Raw genomic sequence first — 18,836 nt, 5'->3', positions numbered from 1 at the left:
ATGTCTGCCAACTGTATACAGACACATGGTAAGATTACACAGGTTGATAATGTAGAGGCTTACAAATGCTGCTGTTGCAGTAGTAGTGGAGGTTTTTCTCAAATGCCTGCTCCTTAACATACAAAGCATTGCTGAGCTGTCCTTTCTTTCACAATATCATGTAACAGGCAACGGAACCAGTGAAAAACAGTTGTTGTCAGAAGTGGGATTCGAACCCACGCCTCCAGTGGAGACTGCAACCTGAACGCAGCACCATCGACCGCTCGGCCATCCTGACTGGAAACAACCCTAAATTCAATGGAATTTATCATAGATATCATAATATATGACATTGAAAACATCATGAGACTTGAAGCAAGATGGCCGCACTAGTCCCAGAACTGCCATCGTACTTTTAGTTAGATGCGGAAAGGTTGCTGTTTGACCTTTACTCTAGCTTAAAGTCAGGTTCCACTGAGATTTCTACTCAGACACTGGATTCAGAGTTCAGAGTGCTAACCATTACACCATGGAACCACTATGCCCCAGAGAAATACACAGTTTTGGTAGACAGTTTCGTATTTGGCATCCGCTAGTATGCTATCTGTGCAGGGAATAGGACAAAGAAGGCATACACTGGTACCAATGACAAGGAAGCTAACAAGACACAGCAACCGCTTCAGGCTAACTTAAGAATTTTAGTAAGCTCAGCAGAGGATTTGGGAAATGGCAAGGACTTCCTACAAACAATGAATGAATGAATCCAGTAACATGTCTGCCAACTGTATACAGACACATGGTAACATTACACAGGTTGATAATGTAGAGGCTTACAAATGCTGCAGTTGCAGTAGTAGCAGACTATTTTGTCAAATGCCTGCTCCTTAACATACAAAGCATTGCTGACCTTTTTTTCACAATATCAAGTAACAGAACCAGGGAAAAACAGTTGCTGTCAGAAGTGGGATTCGAACCCACGCCTCCAGTGGAGACTGCGACCTGAACGCAGCGCCTTGGACCGCTCGGCCATCCTGACTGGAAACAACCCTAAATTCAATGGAATTTATCATAGATATCATAATATATGACATTGAAAACATCATGAGACTTGAAGCAAGATGGCCGCACTAGTCCCAGAACTGCCATCGTACTTTTAGTTAGATGCGGAAAGGTTGCTGTTTGACCTTTACTCTAGCTTAAAGTCAGGTTCCAATGAGATTTCTACTCAGACACTGGATTCAGAGTCCAGAGTGCTAACCATTACACCATGGAACCACTATGCCCCAGAGAAATACACAGTTTTGGTAGACAGTTTCGTATTTGGCATCCGCTAGTATGCTATCTGTGCAGGGAATAGGACAAAGAAGGCATACACTGGTACCAATGACAAGGAAGCTAACAAGACACAGCAACCGCTTCAGGCTAACTTAAGAATTTTAGTAAGCTCAGCAGAGGATTTGGGAAATGGCAAGTCGAGAAATTGTTTTGAAGGACTTCCTACAAACAATGAATACAGTAACATGTCTGCCAACTGTATACAGATACATGGTAAGATTACACAGGTTGATAATGTAGAGGCTTACAAATGCTGCTGTTGCAGTAGTAGTGAAGTATTTTGTCAAATGCCTGCTCCTTAACATACAAATCATTGCTGACCTTTCTTTCACAATGTCAAGTAACAGGCAACGGAACCAGTGAAAAATAGTTGCTGTCAGAAGTGGGATTCAAACCCACGCCTCTAGTGGAGACTGCGACCTTAACGCAGCGCCTTGGACCGCTTGGTCATCCTGACTGGAAGCCACCCTAAATTCAATGGAATTTATCATAGATATCACAATATATGAAATTGAAAACATCATGAGACCTGAAGCAGGATGGCCGCAATAGTCCCAGGACTGCCATCGTACTTTTAGTTAGATGCGGAAAGTTTGCAGTTTGACCTTTACTGTAGCTTAAAGTCAGGTTCCACTGAGATTTGTACTCGGATCACTGGATTCAGAGTCGAGAGTGCTTTCCATTACACCATGGAACCACTATGACCCAGAGAAATACACAGTTTTGGTAGACAGTTTCTTATTTGGCATCCGCTAGAATGCTATCTGTGCAAGGAATAGGACAAAGAAGGCATACCCTGGTACCAGTGACAAGGAAGCTAACAAGACACAGCAACCGCTTCAGGCTAACTTAAGAATTTTAGTAAGCTCAGCAGAGGATTTGGGAAATGGCAAGTCGAGAAATTGTTTTGAAGGACTTCCTACAAAAAATGAATCCAGTAACATGTCTGCCAACTGTATACAGACACATGGTAAGATTACACAGGTTGATAATGTAGAGGCTTACAAATGCTGCTGTTGCAGTAGTAGTGGAGGTTTTTCTCAAATGCCTGCTCCTTAACATACAAAGCATTGCTGAGCTGTCCTTTCTTTCACAATATCATGTAACAGGCAACGGAACCAGTGAAAAACAGTTGTTGTCAGAAGTGGGATTCGAACCCACGCCTCCAGTGGAGACTGCAACCTGAACGCAGCACCATCGACCGCTCGGCCATCCTGACTGGAAACAACCCTAAATTCAATGGAATTTATCATAGATATCATAATATATGACATTGAAAACATCATGAGACTTGAAGCAAGATGGCCGCACCAGTCCCAGAACTGCCATCGTACTTTTAGTTAGATGCGGAAAGGTTGCTGTTTGACCTTTACTCTAGCTTAAAGTCAGGTTCCACTGAGATTTCTACTCAGATCACTGGATTCAGAGTCCAGCGTGCTAACCATTACACTATGGAACCACTATGCCCCAGAGAATTACACAGTTTTGGTAGACAGTTTTTTATATGGGCATCCGCTAGTATGCTATCTGTGCAGGGAATAGGACAAAGAAGGCATACACTGGTACCAATGACAAGGAAGCTAACAAGACACAGCAACCGCTTCAGGCTAACTTAAGAATTTTAGTAAGCTCAGCAGAGGATTTGGGAAATGGCAAGGACTTCCTACAAACAATGAATGAATGAATCCAGTAACATGTCTGCCAACTGTATACAGACACATGGTAAGATTACACAGGTTGATAATGTAGAGGCTTACAAATGCTGCAGTTGCAGTAGTAGCAGACTATTTTGTCAAATGCCTGCTCCTCAACATACAAAGCATTGCTGACCTTTTTTTCACAATATCAAGTAACAGAACCAGGGAAAAACAGTTGCTGTCAGAAGTGGGATTCGAACCCACGCCTCCAGTGGAGACTGCGACCTGAACGCAGCGCCTTGGACCGCTCGGCCATCCTGACTGGAAACAACCCTAAATTCAATGGAATTTATCATAGATATCATAATATATGACATTGAAAACATCATGAGACTTGAAGCAAGATGGCCGCACTAGTCCCATGACTGCCATCGTACTTTTAGTTAGATGCGGAAAGGTTGCAGTTTGACCTCTACTCTAGCTTAAAGTCAGGTTCCACTGAGATTTGAACTCAGATCACTGGATTCAGAGTCCAGAGTGCTAACCATTACACCATGGAACCACTATGACCCAGAGAAATACACAGTTTTGGTAGACAGTTTCCTATTTGGCATCCGCTAGTATGCTATCTGTGCAGGGAATAGGACAAAGAAGGCATACACTGGTACCAATGACAAGGAAGCTAACAAGACACAGCAACCGCTTCAGGCTAACTTAAGAATTTTAGTAAGCTCAGCAGAGGATTTGGGAAATGGCAAGGACTTCCTACAAACAATGAATGAATGAATCCAGTAACATGTCTGCCAACTGTATACAGACACATGGTAACATTACACAGGTTGATAATGTAGAGGCTTACAAATGCTGCAGTTGCAGTAGTAGCAGACTATTTTGTCAAATGCCTGCTCCTTAACATACAAAGCATTGCTGACCTTTTTTTCACAATATCAAGTAACAGAACCAGGGAAAAACAGTTGCTGTCAGAAGTGGGATTCGAACCCACGCCTCCAGTGGAGACTGCGACCTGAACGCAGCGCCTTGGACCGCTCGGCCATCCTGACTGGAAACAACCCTAAATTCAATGGAATTTATCATAGATATCATAATATATGACATTGAAAACATCATGAGACTTGAAGCAAGATGGCCGCACTAGTCCCAGAACTGCCATCGTACTTTTAGTTAGATGCGGAAAGGTTGCTGTTTGACCTTTACTCTAGCTTAAAGTCAGGTTCCAATGAGATTTCTACTCAGACACTGGATTCAGAGTCCAGAGTGCTAACCATTACACCATGGAACCACTATGCCCCAGAGAAATACACAGTTTTGGTAGACAGTTTCGTATTTGGCATCCGCTAGTATGCTATCTGTGCAGGGAATAGGACAAAGAAGGCATACACTGGTACCAATGACAAGGAAGCTAACAAGACACAGCAACCGCTTCAGGCTAACTTAAGAATTTTAGTAAGCTCAGCAGAGGATTTGGGAAATGGCAAGTCGAGAAATTGTTTTGAAGGACTTCCTACAAACAATGAATACAGTAACATGTCTGCCAACTGTATACAGATACATGGTAAGATTACACAGGTTGATAATGTAGAGGCTTACAAATGCTGCTGTTGCAGTAGTAGTGAAGTATTTTGTCAAATGCCTGCTCCTTAACATACAAATCATTGCTGACCTTTCTTTCACAATGTCAAGTAACAGGCAACGGAACCAGTGAAAAATAGTTGCTGTCAGAAGTGGGATTCAAACCCACGCCTCTAGTGGAGACTGCGACCTTAACGCAGCGCCTTGGACCGCTTGGTCATCCTGACTGGAAGCCACCCTAAATTCAATGGAATTTATCATAGATATCACAATATATGAAATTGAAAACATCATGAGACCTGAAGCAGGATGGCCGCAATAGTCCCAGGACTGCCATCGTACTTTTAGTTAGATGCGGAAAGTTTGCAGTTTGACCTTTACTGTAGCTTAAAGTCAGGTTCCACTGAGATTTGTACTCGGATCACTGGATTCAGAGTCGAGAGTGCTTTCCATTACACCATGGAACCACTATGACCCAGAGAAATACACAGTTTTGGTAGACAGTTTCTTATTTGGCATCCGCTAGAATGCTATCTGTGCAAGGAATAGGACAAAGAAGGCATACCCTGGTACCAGTGACAAGGAAGCTAACAAGACACAGCAACCGCTTCAGGCTAACTTAAGAATTTTAGTAAGCTCAGCAGAGGATTTGGGAAATGGCAAGTCGAGAAATTGTTTTGAAGGACTTCCTACAAAAAATGAATCCAGTAACATGTCTGCCAACTGTATACAGACACATGGTAAGATTACACAGGTTGATAATGTAGAGGCTTACAAATGCTGCTGTTGCAGTAGTAGTGGAGGTTTTTCTCAAATGCCTGCTCCTTAACATACAAAGCATTGCTGAGCTGTCCTTTCTTTCACAATATCATGTAACAGGCAACGGAACCAGTGAAAAACAGTTGTTGTCAGAAGTGGGATTCGAACCCACGCCTCCAGTGGAGACTGCAACCTGAACGCAGCACCATCGACCGCTCGGCCATCCTGACTGGAAACAACCCTAAATTCAATGGAATTTATCATAGATATCATAATATATGACATTGAAAACATCATGAGACTTGAAGCAAGATGGCCGCACTAGTCCCAGAACTGCCATCGTACTTTTAGTTAGATGCGGAAAGGTTGCTGTTTGACCTTTACTCTAGCTTAAAGTCAGGTTCCACTGAGATTTCTACTCAGACACTGGATTCAGAGTTCAGAGTGCTAACCATTACACCATGGAACCACTATGCCCCAGAGAAATACACAGTTTTGGTAGACAGTTTCGTATTTGGCATCCGCTAGTATGCTATCTGTGCAGGGAATAGGACAAAGAAGGCATACACTGGTACCAATGACAAGGAAGCTAACAAGACACAGCAACCGCTTCAGGCTAACTTAAGAATTTTAGTAAGCTCAGCAGAGGATTTGGGAAATGGCAAGGACTTCCTACAAACAATGAATGAATGAATCCAGTAACATGTCTGCCAACTGTATACAGACACATGGTAACATTACACAGGTTGATAATGTAGAGGCTTACAAATGCTGCAGTTGCAGTAGTAGCAGACTATTTTGTCAAATGCCTGCTCCTTAACATACAAAGCATTGCTGACCTTTCTTTCACAATATCAAGTAACAGAACCAGGGAAAAACAGTTGCTGTCAGAAGTTGGATTCGAACCCACGCCTCCAGTGGAGACTGCGACCTGAACGCAGCGCCTTGGACCGCTCGGCCATCCTGACTGGAAACAACTCTAAATTCAATGGAATTTATCATAGATATCATAATATATGACATTGAAAACATCATGAGACTTGAAGCAAGATGGCCGCACTAGTCCCATGACTGCCATCATACTTTTAGTTAGATGCGGAAAGGTTGCAGTTTGACCTCTACTCTAGCTTAAAGTCAGGTTCCACTGAGATTTGAACTCAGATCACTGGATTCAGAGTCCAGAGTGCTAACCATTACACCATGGAACCACTATGCCCCAGAGAAATACACAGTTTTGGTAGACAGTTTCCTATTTGGCATCCGCTAGTATGCTATCTGTGCAGGGAATAGGACAAAGAAGGCATACACTGGTACCAATGACAAGGAAGCTAACAAGACACAGCAACCGCTTCAGGCTAACTTAAGAATTTTAGTAAGCTCAGCAGAGGATTTGGGAAATGGCAAGTCGAGAAATTCTTTTGAAGGACTTCCTACAAACAATGAATCCAGTAACATGTCTGCCAACTGTATACAGACACATGTTAAGATTACACAGGTTGATAATGTAGAGGCTTACAAATGCTGCAGTTGCAGTAGTAGCAGACTATTTTGTCAAATGCCTGCTCCTTAACATACAAAGCATTGCTGACCTTTTTTTCACAATATCAAGTAACAGGCAACGGAACCAGTGAAAGACAGTTGCTGTCAGAAGTGGGATTCGAACCCACGCCTCCAGTGGAGACTGCGACCTGAACGCAGCGCCTTGGACCGCTCGGCCATCCTGACTGGAAACAACCCTAAATTCAATGGAATTTATCATAGATATCATAATATATGACATTGAAAACATCATGAGACTTGAAGCAAGATGGCCGCACCAGTCCCAGAACTGCCATCGTACTTTTAGTTAGATGCGGAAAGGTTGCTGTTTGACCTTTACTCTAGCTTAAAGTCAGGTTCCACTGAGATTTCTACTCAGATCACTGGATTCAGAGTCCAGCGTGCTAACCATTACACTATGGAACCACTATGCCCCAGAGAATTACACAGTTTTGGTAGACAGTTTTTTATATGGGCATCCGCTAGTATGCTATCTGTGCAGGGAATAGGACAAAGAAGGCATACACTGGTACCAATGACAAGGAAGCTAACAAGACACAGCAACCGCTTCAGGCTAACTTAAGAATTTTAGTAAGCTCAGCAGAGGATTTGGGAAATGGCAAGGACTTCCTACAAACAATGAATGAATGAATCCAGTAACATGTCTGCCAACTGTATACAGACACATGGTAAGATTACACAGGTTGATAATGTAGAGGCTTACAAATGCTGCAGTTGCAGTAGTAGCAGACTATTTTGTCAAATGCCTGCTCCTCAACATACAAAGCATTGCTGACCTTTTTTTCACAATATCAAGTAACAGAACCAGGGAAAAACAGTTGCTGTCAGAAGTGGGATTCGAACCCACGCCTCCAGTGGAGACTGCGACCTGAACGCAGCGCCTTGGACCGCTCGGCCATCCTGACTGGAAACAACCCTAAATTCAATGGAATTTATCATAGATATCATAATATATGACATTGAAAACATCATGAGACTTGAAGCAAGATGGCCGCACTAGTCCCATGACTGCCATCGTACTTTTAGTTAGATGCGGAAAGGTTGCAGTTTGACCTCTACTCTAGCTTAAAGTCAGGTTCCACTGAGATTTGAACTCAGATCACTGGATTCAGAGTCCAGAGTGCTAACCATTACACCATGGAACCACTATGACCCAGAGAAATACACAGTTTTGGTAGACAGTTTCCTATTTGGCATCCGCTAGTATGCTATCTGTGCAGGGAATAGGACAAAGAAGGCATACACTGGTACCAATGACAAGGAAGCTAACAAGACACAGCAACCGCTTCAGGCTAACTTAAGAATTTTAGTAAGCTCAGCAGAGGATTTGGGAAATGGCAAGGACTTCCTACAAACAATGAATGAATGAATCCAGTAACATGTCTGCCAACTGTATACAGACACATGGTAACATTACACAGGTTGATAATGTAGAGGCTTACAAATGCTGCAGTTGCAGTAGTAGCAGACTATTTTGTCAAATGCCTGCTCCTTAACATACAAAGCATTGCTGACCTTTTTTTCACAATATCAAGTAACAGAACCAGGGAAAAACAGTTGCTGTCAGAAGTGGGATTCGAACCCACGCCTCCAGTGGAGACTGCGACCTGAACGCAGCGCCTTGGACCGCTCGGCCATCCTGACTGGAAACAACCCTAAATTCAATGGAATTTATCATAGATATCATAATATATGACATTGAAAACATCATGAGACTTGAAGCAAGATGGCCGCACTAGTCCCAGAACTGCCATCGTACTTTTAGTTAGATGCGGAAAGGTTGCTGTTTGACCTTTACTCTAGCTTAAAGTCAGGTTCCAATGAGATTTCTACTCAGACACTGGATTCAGAGTCCAGAGTGCTAACCATTACACCATGGAACCACTATGCCCCAGAGAAATACACAGTTTTGGTAGACAGTTTCGTATTTGGCATCCGCTAGTATGCTATCTGTGCAGGGAATAGGACAAAGAAGGCATACACTGGTACCAATGACAAGGAAGCTAACAAGACACAGCAACCGCTTCAGGCTAACTTAAGAATTTTAGTAAGCTCAGCAGAGGATTTGGGAAATGGCAAGTCGAGAAATTGTTTTGAAGGACTTCCTACAAACAATGAATACAGTAACATGTCTGCCAACTGTATACAGATACATGGTAAGATTACACAGGTTGATAATGTAGAGGCTTACAAATGCTGCTGTTGCAGTAGTAGTGAAGTATTTTGTCAAATGCCTGCTCCTTAACATACAAATCATTGCTGACCTTTCTTTCACAATGTCAAGTAACAGGCAACGGAACCAGTGAAAAATAGTTGCTGTCAGAAGTGGGATTCAAACCCACGCCTCTAGTGGAGACTGCGACCTTAACGCAGCGCCTTGGACCGCTTGGTCATCCTGACTGGAAGCCACCCTAAATTCAATGGAATTTATCATAGATATCACAATATATGAAATTGAAAACATCATGAGACCTGAAGCAGGATGGCCGCAATAGTCCCAGGACTGCCATCGTACTTTTAGTTAGATGCGGAAAGTTTGCAGTTTGACCTTTACTGTAGCTTAAAGTCAGGTTCCACTGAGATTTGTACTCGGATCACTGGATTCAGAGTCGAGAGTGCTTTCCATTACACCATGGAACCACTATGACCCAGAGAAATACACAGTTTTGGTAGACAGTTTCTTATTTGGCATCCGCTAGTATGCTATCTGTGCAAGGAATAGGACAAAGAAGGCATACCCTGGTACCAGTGACAAGGAAGCTAACAAGACACAGCAACCGCTTCAGGCTAACTTAAGAATTTTAGTAAGCTCAGCAGAGGATTTGGGAAATGGCAAGTCGAGAAATTGTTTTGAAGGACTTCCTACAAAAAATGAATCCAGTAACATGTCTGCCAACTGTATACAGACACATGGTAAGATTACACAGGTTGATAATGTAGAGGCTTACAAATGCTGCTGTTGCAGTAGTAGTGGAGGTTTTTCTCAAATGCCTGCTCCTTAACATACAAAGCATTGCTGAGCTGTCCTTTCTTTCACAATATCATGTAACAGGCAACGGAACCAGTGAAAAACAGTTGTTGTCAGAAGTGGGATTCGAACCCACGCCTCCAGTGGAGACTGCAACCTGAACGCAGCACCATCGACCGCTCGGCCATCCTGACTGGAAACAACCCTAAATTCAATGGAATTTATCATAGATATCATAATATATGACATTGAAAACATCATGAGACTTGAAGCAAGATGGCCGCACTAGTCCCAGAACTGCCATCGTACTTTTAGTTAGATGCGGAAAGGTTGCTGTTTGACCTTTACTCTAGCTTAAAGTCAGGTTCCACTGAGATTTCTACTCAGACACTGGATTCAGAGTTCAGAGTGCTAACCATTACACCATGGAACCACTATGCCCCAGAGAAATACACAGTTTTGGTAGACAGTTTCGTATTTGGCATCCGCTAGTATGCTATCTGTGCAGGGAATAGGACAAAGAAGGCATACACTGGTACCAATGACAAGGAAGCTAACAAGACACAGCAACCGCTTCAGGCTAACTTAAGAATTTTAGTAAGCTCAGCAGAGGATTTGGGAAATGGCAAGGACTTCCTACAAACAATGAATGAATGAATCCAGTAACATGTCTGCCAACTGTATACAGACACATGGTAACATTACACAGGTTGATAATGTAGAGGCTTACAAATGCTGCAGTTGCAGTAGTAGCAGACTATTTTGTCAAATGCCTGCTCCTTAACATACAAAGCATTGCTGACCTTTCTTTCACAATATCAAGTAACAGAACCAGGGAAAAACAGTTGCTGTCAGAAGTGGGATTCGAACCCACGCCTCCAGTGGAGACTGCGACCTGAACGCAGCGCCTTGGACCGCTCGGCCATCCTGACTGGAAACAACTCTAAATTCAATGGAATTTATCATAGATATCATAATATATGACATTGAAAACATCATGAGACTTGAAGCAAGATGGCCGCACTAGTCCCATGACTGCCATCATACTTTTAGTTAGATGCGGAAAGGTTGCAGTTTGACCTCTACTCTAGCTTAAAGTCAGGTTCCACTGAGATTTGAACTCAGATCACTGGATTCAGAGTCCAGAGTGCTAACCATTACACCATGGAACCACTATGCCCCAGAGAAATACACAGTTTTGGTAGACAGTTTCCTATTTGGCATCCGCTAGTATGCTATCTGTGCAGGGAATAGGACAAAGAAGGCATACACTGGTACCAATGACAAGGAAGCTAACAAGACACAGCAACCGCTTCAGGCTAACTTAAGAATTTTAGTAAGCTCAGCAGAGGATTTGGGAAATGGCAAGTCGAGAAATTCTTTTGAAGGACTTCCTACAAACAATGAATCCAGTAACATGTCTGCCAACTGTATACAGACACATGTTAAGATTACACAGGTTGATAATGTAGAGGCTTACAAATGCTGCAGTTGCAGTAGTAGCAGACTATTTTGTCAAATGCCTGCTCCTTAACATACAAAGCATTGCTGACCTTTTTTTCACAATATCAAGTAACAGGCAACGGAACCAGTGAAAGACAGTTGCTGTCAGAAGTGGGATTCGAACCCACGCCTCCAGTGGAGACTGCGACCTGAACGCAGCGCCTTGGACCGCTCGGCCATCCTGACTGGAAACAACCCTAAATTCAATGGAATTTATCATAGATATCATAATATATGACATTGAAAACATCATGAGACTTGAAGCAAGATGGCCGCACCAGTCCCAGAACTGCCATCGTACTTTTAGTTAGATGCGGAAAGGTTGCTGTTTGACCTTTACTCTAGCTTAAAGTCAGGTTCCACTGAGATTTCTACTCAGATCACTGGATTCAGAGTCCAGCGTGCTAACCATTACACTATGGAACCACTATGCCCCAGAGAATTACACAGTTTTGGTAGACAGTTTTTTATATGGGCATCCGCTAGTATGCTATCTGTGCAGGGAATAGGACAAAGAAGGCATACACTGGTACCAATGACAAGGAAGCTAACAAGACACAGCAACCGCTTCAGGCTAACTTAAGAATTTTAGTAAGCTCAGCAGAGGATTTGGGAAATGGCAAGGACTTCCTACAAACAATGAATGAATGAATCCAGTAACATGTCTGCCAACTGTATACAGACACATGGTAAGATTACACAGGTTGATAATGTAGAGGCTTACAAATGCTGCAGTTGCAGTAGTAGCAGACTATTTTGTCAAATGCCTGCTCCTCAACATACAAAGCATTGCTGACCTTTTTTTCACAATATCAAGTAACAGAACCAGGGAAAAACAGTTGCTGTCAGAAGTGGGATTCGAACCCACGCCTCCAGTGGAGACTGCAACCTGAACGCAGCGCCTTGGACCACTCGGCCATCCTGACTGGAAACAACCCTAAATTCAATGGAATTTATCATAGATATCATAATATATGACATTGAAAACATCATGAGACTTGAAGCAAGATGGCCGCACTAGTCCCATGACTGCCATCGTACTTTTAGTTAGATGCGGAAAGGTTGCAGTTTGACCTCTACTCTAGCTTAAAGTCAGGTTCCACTGAGATTTGAACTCAGATCACTGGATTCAGAGTCCAGAGTGCTAACCATTACACCATGGAACCACTATGACCCAGAGAAATACACAGTTTTGGTAGACAGTTTCCTATTTGGCATCCGCTAGTATGCTATCTGTGCAGGGAATAGGACAAAGAAGGCATACACTGGTACCAATGACAAGGAAGCTAACAAGACACAGCAACCGCTTCAGGCTAACTTAAGAATTTTAGTAAGCTCAGCAGAGGATTTGGGAAATGGCAAGGACTTCCTACAAACAATGAATGAATGAATCCAGTAACATGTCTGCCAACTGTATACAGACACATGGTAAGATTACACAGGTTGATAATGTAGAGGCTTACAAATGCTGCAGTTGCAGTAGTAGCAGACTATTTTGTCAAATGCCTGCTCCTTAACATACAAAGCATTGCTGACCTTTCTTTCACAATATCAAGTAACAGGCAACGGAACCAGTTAAAAACAGTTGCTGTCAGAAGTGGGATTCGAACCCACGCCTCCAGTGGAGACTGCAACCTGAACGCAGCGCCTTGGACCGCTCGGCCATCCTGACTGGAAACAACCCTAAATTCAATGGAATTTATCATAGATATCATAATATATGACATTGAAAACATCATGAGACTTGAAGCAAGATGGCCGCACTAGTCCCAGAACTGCCATCGTACTTTTAGTTAGATGCGGAAAGGTTGCTGTTTGACCTTTACTCTAGCTTAAAGTCAGGTTCCAATGAGATTTCTACTCAGACACTGGATTCAGAGTCCAGAGTGCTAACCATTACACCATGGAACCACTATGCCCCAGAGAAATACACAGTTTTGGTAGACAGTTTCGTATTTGGCATCCGCTAGTATGCTATCTGTGCAGGGAATAGGACAAAGAAGGCATACACTGGTACCAATGACAAGGAAGCTAACAAGACACAGCAACCGCTTCAGGCTAACTTAAGAATTTTAGTAAGCTCAGCAGAGGATTTGGGAAATGGCAAGTCGAGAAATTGTTTTGAAGGACTTCCTACAAACAATGAATACAGTAACATGTCTGCCAACTGTATACAGATACATGGTAAGATTACACAGGTTGATAATGTAGAGGCTTACAAATGCTGCTGTTGCAGTAGTAGTGAAGTATTTTGTCAAATGCCTGCTCCTTAACATACAAATCATTGCTGACCTTTCTTTCACAATGTCAAGTAACAGGCAACGGAACCAGTGAAAAATAGTTGCTGTCAGAAGTGGGATTCAAACCCACGCCTCTAGTGGAGACTGCGACCTTAACGCAGCGCCTTGGACCGCTTGGTCATCCTGACTGGAAGCCACCCTAAATTCAATGGAATTTATCATAGATATCACAATATATGAAATTGAAAACATCATGAGACCTGAAGCAGGATGGCCGCAATAGTCCCAGGACTGCCATCGTACTTTTAGTTAGATGCGGAAAGTTTGCAGTTTGACCTTTACTGTAGCTTAAAGTCAGGTTCCACTGAGATTTGTACTCGGATCACTGGATTCAGAGTCGAGAGTGCTTTCCATTACACCATGGAACCACTATGACCCAGAGAAATACACAGTTTTGGTAGACAGTTTCTTATTTGGCATCCGCTAGAATGCTATCTGTGCAAGGAATAGGACAAAGAAGGCATACCCTGGTACCAGTGACAAGGAAGCTAACAAGACACAGCAACCGCTTCAGGCTAACTTAAGAATTTTAGTAAGCTCAGCAGAGGATTTGGGAAATGGCAAGTCGAGAAATTGTTTTGAAGGACTTCCTACAAAAAATGAATCCAGTAACATGTCTGCCAACTGTATACAGACACATGGTAAGATTACACAGGTTGATAATGTAGAGGCTTACAAATGCTGCTGTTGCAGTAGTAGTGGAGGTTTTTCTCAAATGCCTGCTCCTTAACATACAAAGCATTGCTGAGCTGTCCTTTCTTTCACAATATCATGTAACAGGCAACGGAACCAGTGAAAAACAGTTGTTGTCAGAAGTGGGATTCGAACCCACGCCTCCAGTGGAGACTGCAACCTGAACGCAGCACCATCGACCGCTCGGCCATCCTGACTGGAAACAACCCTAAATTCAATGGAATTTATCATAGATATCATAATATATGACATTGAAAACATCATGAGACTTGAAGCAAGATGGCCGCACTAGTCCCAGAACTGCCATCGTACTTTTAGTTAGATGCGGAAAGGTTGCTGTTTGACCTTTACTCTAGCTTAAAGTCAGGTTCCACTGAGATTTCTACTCAGACACTGGATTCAGAGTTCAGAGTGCTAACCATTACACCATGGAACCACTATGCCCCAGAGAAATACACAGTTTTGGTAGACAGTTTCGTATTTGGCATCCGCTAGTATGCTATCTGTGCAGGGAATAGGACAAAGAAGGCATACACTGGTACCAATGACAAGGAAGCTAACAAGACACAGCAACCGCTTCAGGCTAACTTAAGAATTTTAGTAAGCTCAGCAGAGGATTTGGGAAATGGCAAGGACTTCCTACAAACAATGAATGAATGAATCCAGTAACATGTCTGCCAACTGTATACAGACACATGGTAACATTACACAGGTTGATAATGTAGAGGCTTACAAATGCTGCAGTTGCAGTAGTAGCAGACTATTTTGTCAAATGCCTGCTCCTTAACATACAAAGCATTGCTGACCTTTTTTTCACAATATCAAGTAACAGAACCAGGGAAAAACAGTTGCTGTCAGAAGTGGGATTCGAACCCACGCCTCCAGTGGAGACTGCGACCTGAACGCAGCGCCTTGGACCGCTCGGCCATCCTGACTGGAAACAACCATAAATTCAATGGAATTTGTCATAGATATCATAATATATGACATTGAAAACATCATGAGACTTGAAGCAAGATGGCCGCACTAGTCCCATGACTGCCATCGTACTTTTAGTTAGATGCGGAAAGGTTGCAGTTTGACCTCTACTCTAGCTTAAAGTCAGGTTCCACTGAGATTTGAACTCAGATCACTGGATTCAGAGTCCAGAGTGCTAACCATTACACCATGGAACCACTATGACCCAGAGAAATACACAGTTTTGGTAGACAGTTTCCTATTTGGCATCCGCTAGTATGCTATCTGTGCAGGGAATAGGACAAAGAAGGCATACACTGGTACCAATGACAAGGAAGCTAACAAGACACAGCAACCGCTTCAGGCTAACTTAAGAATTTTAGTAAGCTCAGCAGAGGATTTGGGAAATGGCAAGGACTTCCTACAAACAATGAATGAATGAATCCAGTAACATGTCTGCCAACTGTATACAGACACATGGTAAGATTACACAGGTTGATAATGTAGAGGCTTACAAATGCTGCAGTTGCAGTAGTAGCAGACTATTTTGTCAAATGCCTGCTCCTTAACATACAAAGCATTGCTGACCTTTCTTTCACAATATCAAGTAACAGGCAACGGAACCAGTTAAAAACAGTTGCTGTCAGAAGTGGGATTCGAACCCACGCCTCCAGTGGAGACTGCGACCTGAACGCAGCGCCTTGGACCGCTCGGCCATCCTGACTGGAAACAACCCTAAATTCAATGGAATTTATCATAGATATCATAATATATGACATTGAAAACATCATGAGACTTGAAGCAAGATGGCCGCACTAGTCCCAGAACTGCCATCGTACTTTTAGTTAGATGCGGAAAGGTTGCTGTTTGACCTTTACGCTAGCTTAAAGTCAGGTTCCACTGAGATTGGAACTCAGATCACTGGATTCAGAGTCCAGAGTGCTAACCATTACACCATGGAACCACTATGCCCCAGAGAAATACACAGTTTTGGTAGACAGTTTCCTATTTGGCATCCGCTAGTATGCTATCTGTGCAGGGAATAGGACAAAGAAGGCATACACTGGTACCAATGACAAGGAAGCTAACAAGACACAGCAACCGCTTCAGGCTAACTTAAGAATTTTAGTAAGCTCAGCAGAGGATTTGGGAAATGGCAAGTCGAGAAATTCTTTTGAAGGACTTCCTACAAACAATGAATCCAGTAACATGTCTGCCAACTGTATACAGACACATGGTAAGATTACACAGGTTGATAATGTAGAGGCTTACAAATGCTGCTGTTGCAGTAGTAGTGGAGTATTTTGTCAAATGCCTGCTCCTTAACATACAAAGCATTGCTGACCTTTTTTTCCACAATGTCATGTAACAGGCAACGGAACCAGTGAAAGACAGTTGCTGTCAGAAGTGGGATTCGAACCCACGCCTCCAGTGGAGACTGCGACCTGAACGCAGCGCCTTGGACCGCTCGGCCATCCTGACTGGAAGCAACTCTAAATTCAATGGAATTTATCATAGATATCATAACATATGACTTTGAAAGCATCATGAGACCTGAAGCAGGATGGCCGCAATAGTCCCAGGACTGCCATCGTACTTTTAGTTAGATGCGGAAAGGTTGCAGTTTGACCTTTACTCTAGCTTAAAGTCAGGTTCCACTGAGATTTGTACTCGGATCACTGGATTCAGAGTCCAGAGTGCTAACCATTACACCATGGAATCACTATGCCCCACAGAAATACACAGTTTTGGTAGACAGTTTCTTATTCTGCATCCGCTAGTATGCTATCTGTGCAAGGAATAGGACAAAGAAGGCATACACTGGTACCAATGACAAGGAAGCTAACAAGACACAGCAACCGCTTCAGGCTAACTTAAGAATTTTAGTAAGCTCAGCAGAGGATTTGGGAAATGGCAAGTCGAGAAATTGTTTTGAAGGACTTCCTACAAACAATGAATCCAGTAACATGTCTGCCAACTGTAAACAGACACATGGTAAGATTACACAGGTTGATAATGTAGAGGCTTACAAATGCTGCTGTTGCAGTAGTGGTGGAGTATTTTGTCAAATGCCTGCTCCTTAACATACAAATCATTGCTGACCTTTCTTTCACAATGTCAAGTAACAGGCAACGGAACCAGTAAAAAATAGTTGCTGTCAGAAGTGGGATTCGAACCCACGCCTCCAGTGGAGACTGCGACCTGAACGCAGCGCCTTGGACCGCTCGGTCATCCTGACTGCAAGCAACCCTAAATTCAATGGAATTTATCATAGATATCACAATATATGACATTGAAAACATCATGAGACCTGAAGCAAGATGGCCGCACTAGTCCCAGGACCGCCATCGTACTTTTAGTTAGATGCGGAAAGGTTGCAGTTTGACCTTTACTGTAGCTTCAAGTCAGGTTCCACTGAGATTTGTACTCAGATCACTGGATTCAGAGTCCAGAGTGCTAACCATTACACCATGGAACCACTATGCCCCAGAGAAATACACAGTTTTGGTAGACAGTTTCTCATTTGGCATCCGCTAGAATGCTATCTGTGCAAGGAATAGGACAAAGAAGGCATACCCTGGTACCAATGACAAGGAAGCTAACAAGACACAGCAACCGCTTCAGGCTAACTTAAGAATTTTAGTAAGCTCAGCAGAGGATTTGGGAAATGGCAAGTCGAGAAATTGTTTTGAAGGACTTCCTACAAACAATGAATGCAGTAACATGTCTGCCAACTGTATACAGACACATGGTAAGATTACACAGGTTGATAATGTAGAGGCTTACAAATGCTGCTGTTGCAGTAGTAGTGGAGGTTTTTGTCAAATGCCTGCTCCTTAACATACAAAGCATTGCTGAGCTGTCCTTTCTTTCACAATATCATGGAACAGGCAACGGAACCAGTGAAAAACAGTTGCTGTCAGAAGTGGGATTCGAACCCACGCCTCCAGTGGAGACTGCAACCTGAACGCAGCACCATCGACCGCTCGGCCATCCTGACTGGAAACAACCCTAAATTCAATGGAATTTATCATAGGTATCATAATATATGACATTGAAAACATCATGAGACCTGAAGCAAGATGGCCGCACTAGTCCCAGGACCGCCATCGTACTTTTAGTTAGATGCGGAAAGGTTGCAGTTTGACCTTTACTGTAGCTTCAAGTCAGGTTCCACTGAGATTTGTACTCAGATCACTGGATTCAGGGTCCAGAGTGCTAACCATTACACCATGGAACCATTATGCCCCAGAGAAATACACAGATTTGGTAGACAGTTTCTCATTTGGCATCCGCTAGAATGCTATCTGTGCAAGGAATAGGACAAAGAAGGCATACCCTGGTACCAATGACAAGGAAGCTAACAAGACACAGCAACCGCTTCAGGCTAACTTAAGAATTTTAGTAAGCTCAGCAGAGGATTTGGGAAATGGCAAGTCGAGAAATTGTTTTGAAGGACTTCCTACAAACAATGAATGCAGTAACATGTCTGCCAACTGTATACAGACACATGGTAAGATTACACAGGTTGATAATGTAGAGGCTTACAAATGC

The 18,836-nt window shown here is 43.0% G+C and overlaps 21 non-coding genes across 21 annotated transcripts; all 21 read right to left on the bottom strand.

Annotated features, from left to right (window-relative positions):
* Nucleotides 1-932: 932 nt before the first annotated feature.
* On the bottom strand, nucleotides 933-1,015 carry trnal-cag (transfer RNA leucine (anticodon CAG)). Its single transcript has one exon. It is a non-coding gene; the product is annotated as a tRNA-Leu (tRNA).
* A 2,175-nt stretch (nucleotides 1,016-3,190) lies between these two features.
* On the bottom strand, nucleotides 3,191-3,273 carry trnal-cag (transfer RNA leucine (anticodon CAG)). Its single transcript has one exon. It is a non-coding gene; the product is annotated as a tRNA-Leu (tRNA).
* A 168-nt stretch (nucleotides 3,274-3,441) lies between these two features.
* On the bottom strand, nucleotides 3,442-3,513 carry trnaq-cug (transfer RNA glutamine (anticodon CUG)). The gene has a single exon. It is a non-coding gene; the product is annotated as a tRNA-Gln (tRNA).
* Nucleotides 3,514-3,929: 416 nt separating this feature from the next.
* trnal-cag (transfer RNA leucine (anticodon CAG)) lies at nucleotides 3,930-4,012 on the bottom strand. The gene has a single exon. It is a non-coding gene; the product is annotated as a tRNA-Leu (tRNA).
* Nucleotides 4,013-6,436: 2,424 nt separating this feature from the next.
* On the bottom strand, nucleotides 6,437-6,508 carry trnaq-cug (transfer RNA glutamine (anticodon CUG)). The gene has a single exon. It is a non-coding gene; the product is annotated as a tRNA-Gln (tRNA).
* A 434-nt stretch (nucleotides 6,509-6,942) lies between these two features.
* On the bottom strand, nucleotides 6,943-7,025 carry trnal-cag (transfer RNA leucine (anticodon CAG)). Its single transcript has one exon. It is a non-coding gene; the product is annotated as a tRNA-Leu (tRNA).
* A 657-nt stretch (nucleotides 7,026-7,682) lies between these two features.
* trnal-cag (transfer RNA leucine (anticodon CAG)) lies at nucleotides 7,683-7,765 on the bottom strand. The gene has a single exon. It is a non-coding gene; the product is annotated as a tRNA-Leu (tRNA).
* Nucleotides 7,766-7,933: 168 nt separating this feature from the next.
* Nucleotides 7,934-8,005, bottom strand: trnaq-cug (transfer RNA glutamine (anticodon CUG)). Its single transcript has one exon. It is a non-coding gene; the product is annotated as a tRNA-Gln (tRNA).
* Nucleotides 8,006-8,421: 416 nt separating this feature from the next.
* On the bottom strand, nucleotides 8,422-8,504 carry trnal-cag (transfer RNA leucine (anticodon CAG)). The gene has a single exon. It is a non-coding gene; the product is annotated as a tRNA-Leu (tRNA).
* Nucleotides 8,505-10,677: 2,173 nt separating this feature from the next.
* Nucleotides 10,678-10,760, bottom strand: trnal-cag (transfer RNA leucine (anticodon CAG)). Its single transcript has one exon. It is a non-coding gene; the product is annotated as a tRNA-Leu (tRNA).
* Nucleotides 10,761-10,928: 168 nt separating this feature from the next.
* trnaq-cug (transfer RNA glutamine (anticodon CUG)) lies at nucleotides 10,929-11,000 on the bottom strand. The gene has a single exon. It is a non-coding gene; the product is annotated as a tRNA-Gln (tRNA).
* A 434-nt stretch (nucleotides 11,001-11,434) lies between these two features.
* trnal-cag (transfer RNA leucine (anticodon CAG)) lies at nucleotides 11,435-11,517 on the bottom strand. Its single transcript has one exon. It is a non-coding gene; the product is annotated as a tRNA-Leu (tRNA).
* A 657-nt stretch (nucleotides 11,518-12,174) lies between these two features.
* On the bottom strand, nucleotides 12,175-12,257 carry trnal-cag (transfer RNA leucine (anticodon CAG)). Its single transcript has one exon. It is a non-coding gene; the product is annotated as a tRNA-Leu (tRNA).
* A 168-nt stretch (nucleotides 12,258-12,425) lies between these two features.
* trnaq-cug (transfer RNA glutamine (anticodon CUG)) lies at nucleotides 12,426-12,497 on the bottom strand. The gene has a single exon. It is a non-coding gene; the product is annotated as a tRNA-Gln (tRNA).
* Nucleotides 12,498-12,920: 423 nt separating this feature from the next.
* trnal-cag (transfer RNA leucine (anticodon CAG)) lies at nucleotides 12,921-13,003 on the bottom strand. The gene has a single exon. It is a non-coding gene; the product is annotated as a tRNA-Leu (tRNA).
* A 2,173-nt stretch (nucleotides 13,004-15,176) lies between these two features.
* Nucleotides 15,177-15,259, bottom strand: trnal-cag (transfer RNA leucine (anticodon CAG)). The gene has a single exon. It is a non-coding gene; the product is annotated as a tRNA-Leu (tRNA).
* A 168-nt stretch (nucleotides 15,260-15,427) lies between these two features.
* On the bottom strand, nucleotides 15,428-15,499 carry trnaq-cug (transfer RNA glutamine (anticodon CUG)). The gene has a single exon. It is a non-coding gene; the product is annotated as a tRNA-Gln (tRNA).
* Nucleotides 15,500-15,922: 423 nt separating this feature from the next.
* Nucleotides 15,923-16,005, bottom strand: trnal-cag (transfer RNA leucine (anticodon CAG)). The gene has a single exon. It is a non-coding gene; the product is annotated as a tRNA-Leu (tRNA).
* A 168-nt stretch (nucleotides 16,006-16,173) lies between these two features.
* trnaq-cug (transfer RNA glutamine (anticodon CUG)) lies at nucleotides 16,174-16,245 on the bottom strand. The gene has a single exon. It is a non-coding gene; the product is annotated as a tRNA-Gln (tRNA).
* A 435-nt stretch (nucleotides 16,246-16,680) lies between these two features.
* Nucleotides 16,681-16,763, bottom strand: trnal-cag (transfer RNA leucine (anticodon CAG)). Its single transcript has one exon. It is a non-coding gene; the product is annotated as a tRNA-Leu (tRNA).
* Nucleotides 16,764-17,688: 925 nt separating this feature from the next.
* trnaq-cug (transfer RNA glutamine (anticodon CUG)) lies at nucleotides 17,689-17,760 on the bottom strand. Its single transcript has one exon. It is a non-coding gene; the product is annotated as a tRNA-Gln (tRNA).
* Nucleotides 17,761-18,836: the final 1,076 nt, after the last annotated feature.

Source organism: Cebidichthys violaceus, unplaced genomic scaffold (assembly GCF_023349555.1).
Source record: "Cebidichthys violaceus isolate CVI_PGR_0920_01 unplaced genomic scaffold, fCebVio1.0.p SCAF_9, whole genome shotgun sequence".
Lineage (NCBI taxonomy): Eukaryota > Metazoa > Chordata > Actinopteri > Perciformes > Stichaeidae > Cebidichthys > Cebidichthys violaceus.
The sequence above is the reverse complement of the archived record's forward strand: the minus strand, read 5'-3'. Positions and strand labels throughout refer to the sequence as shown.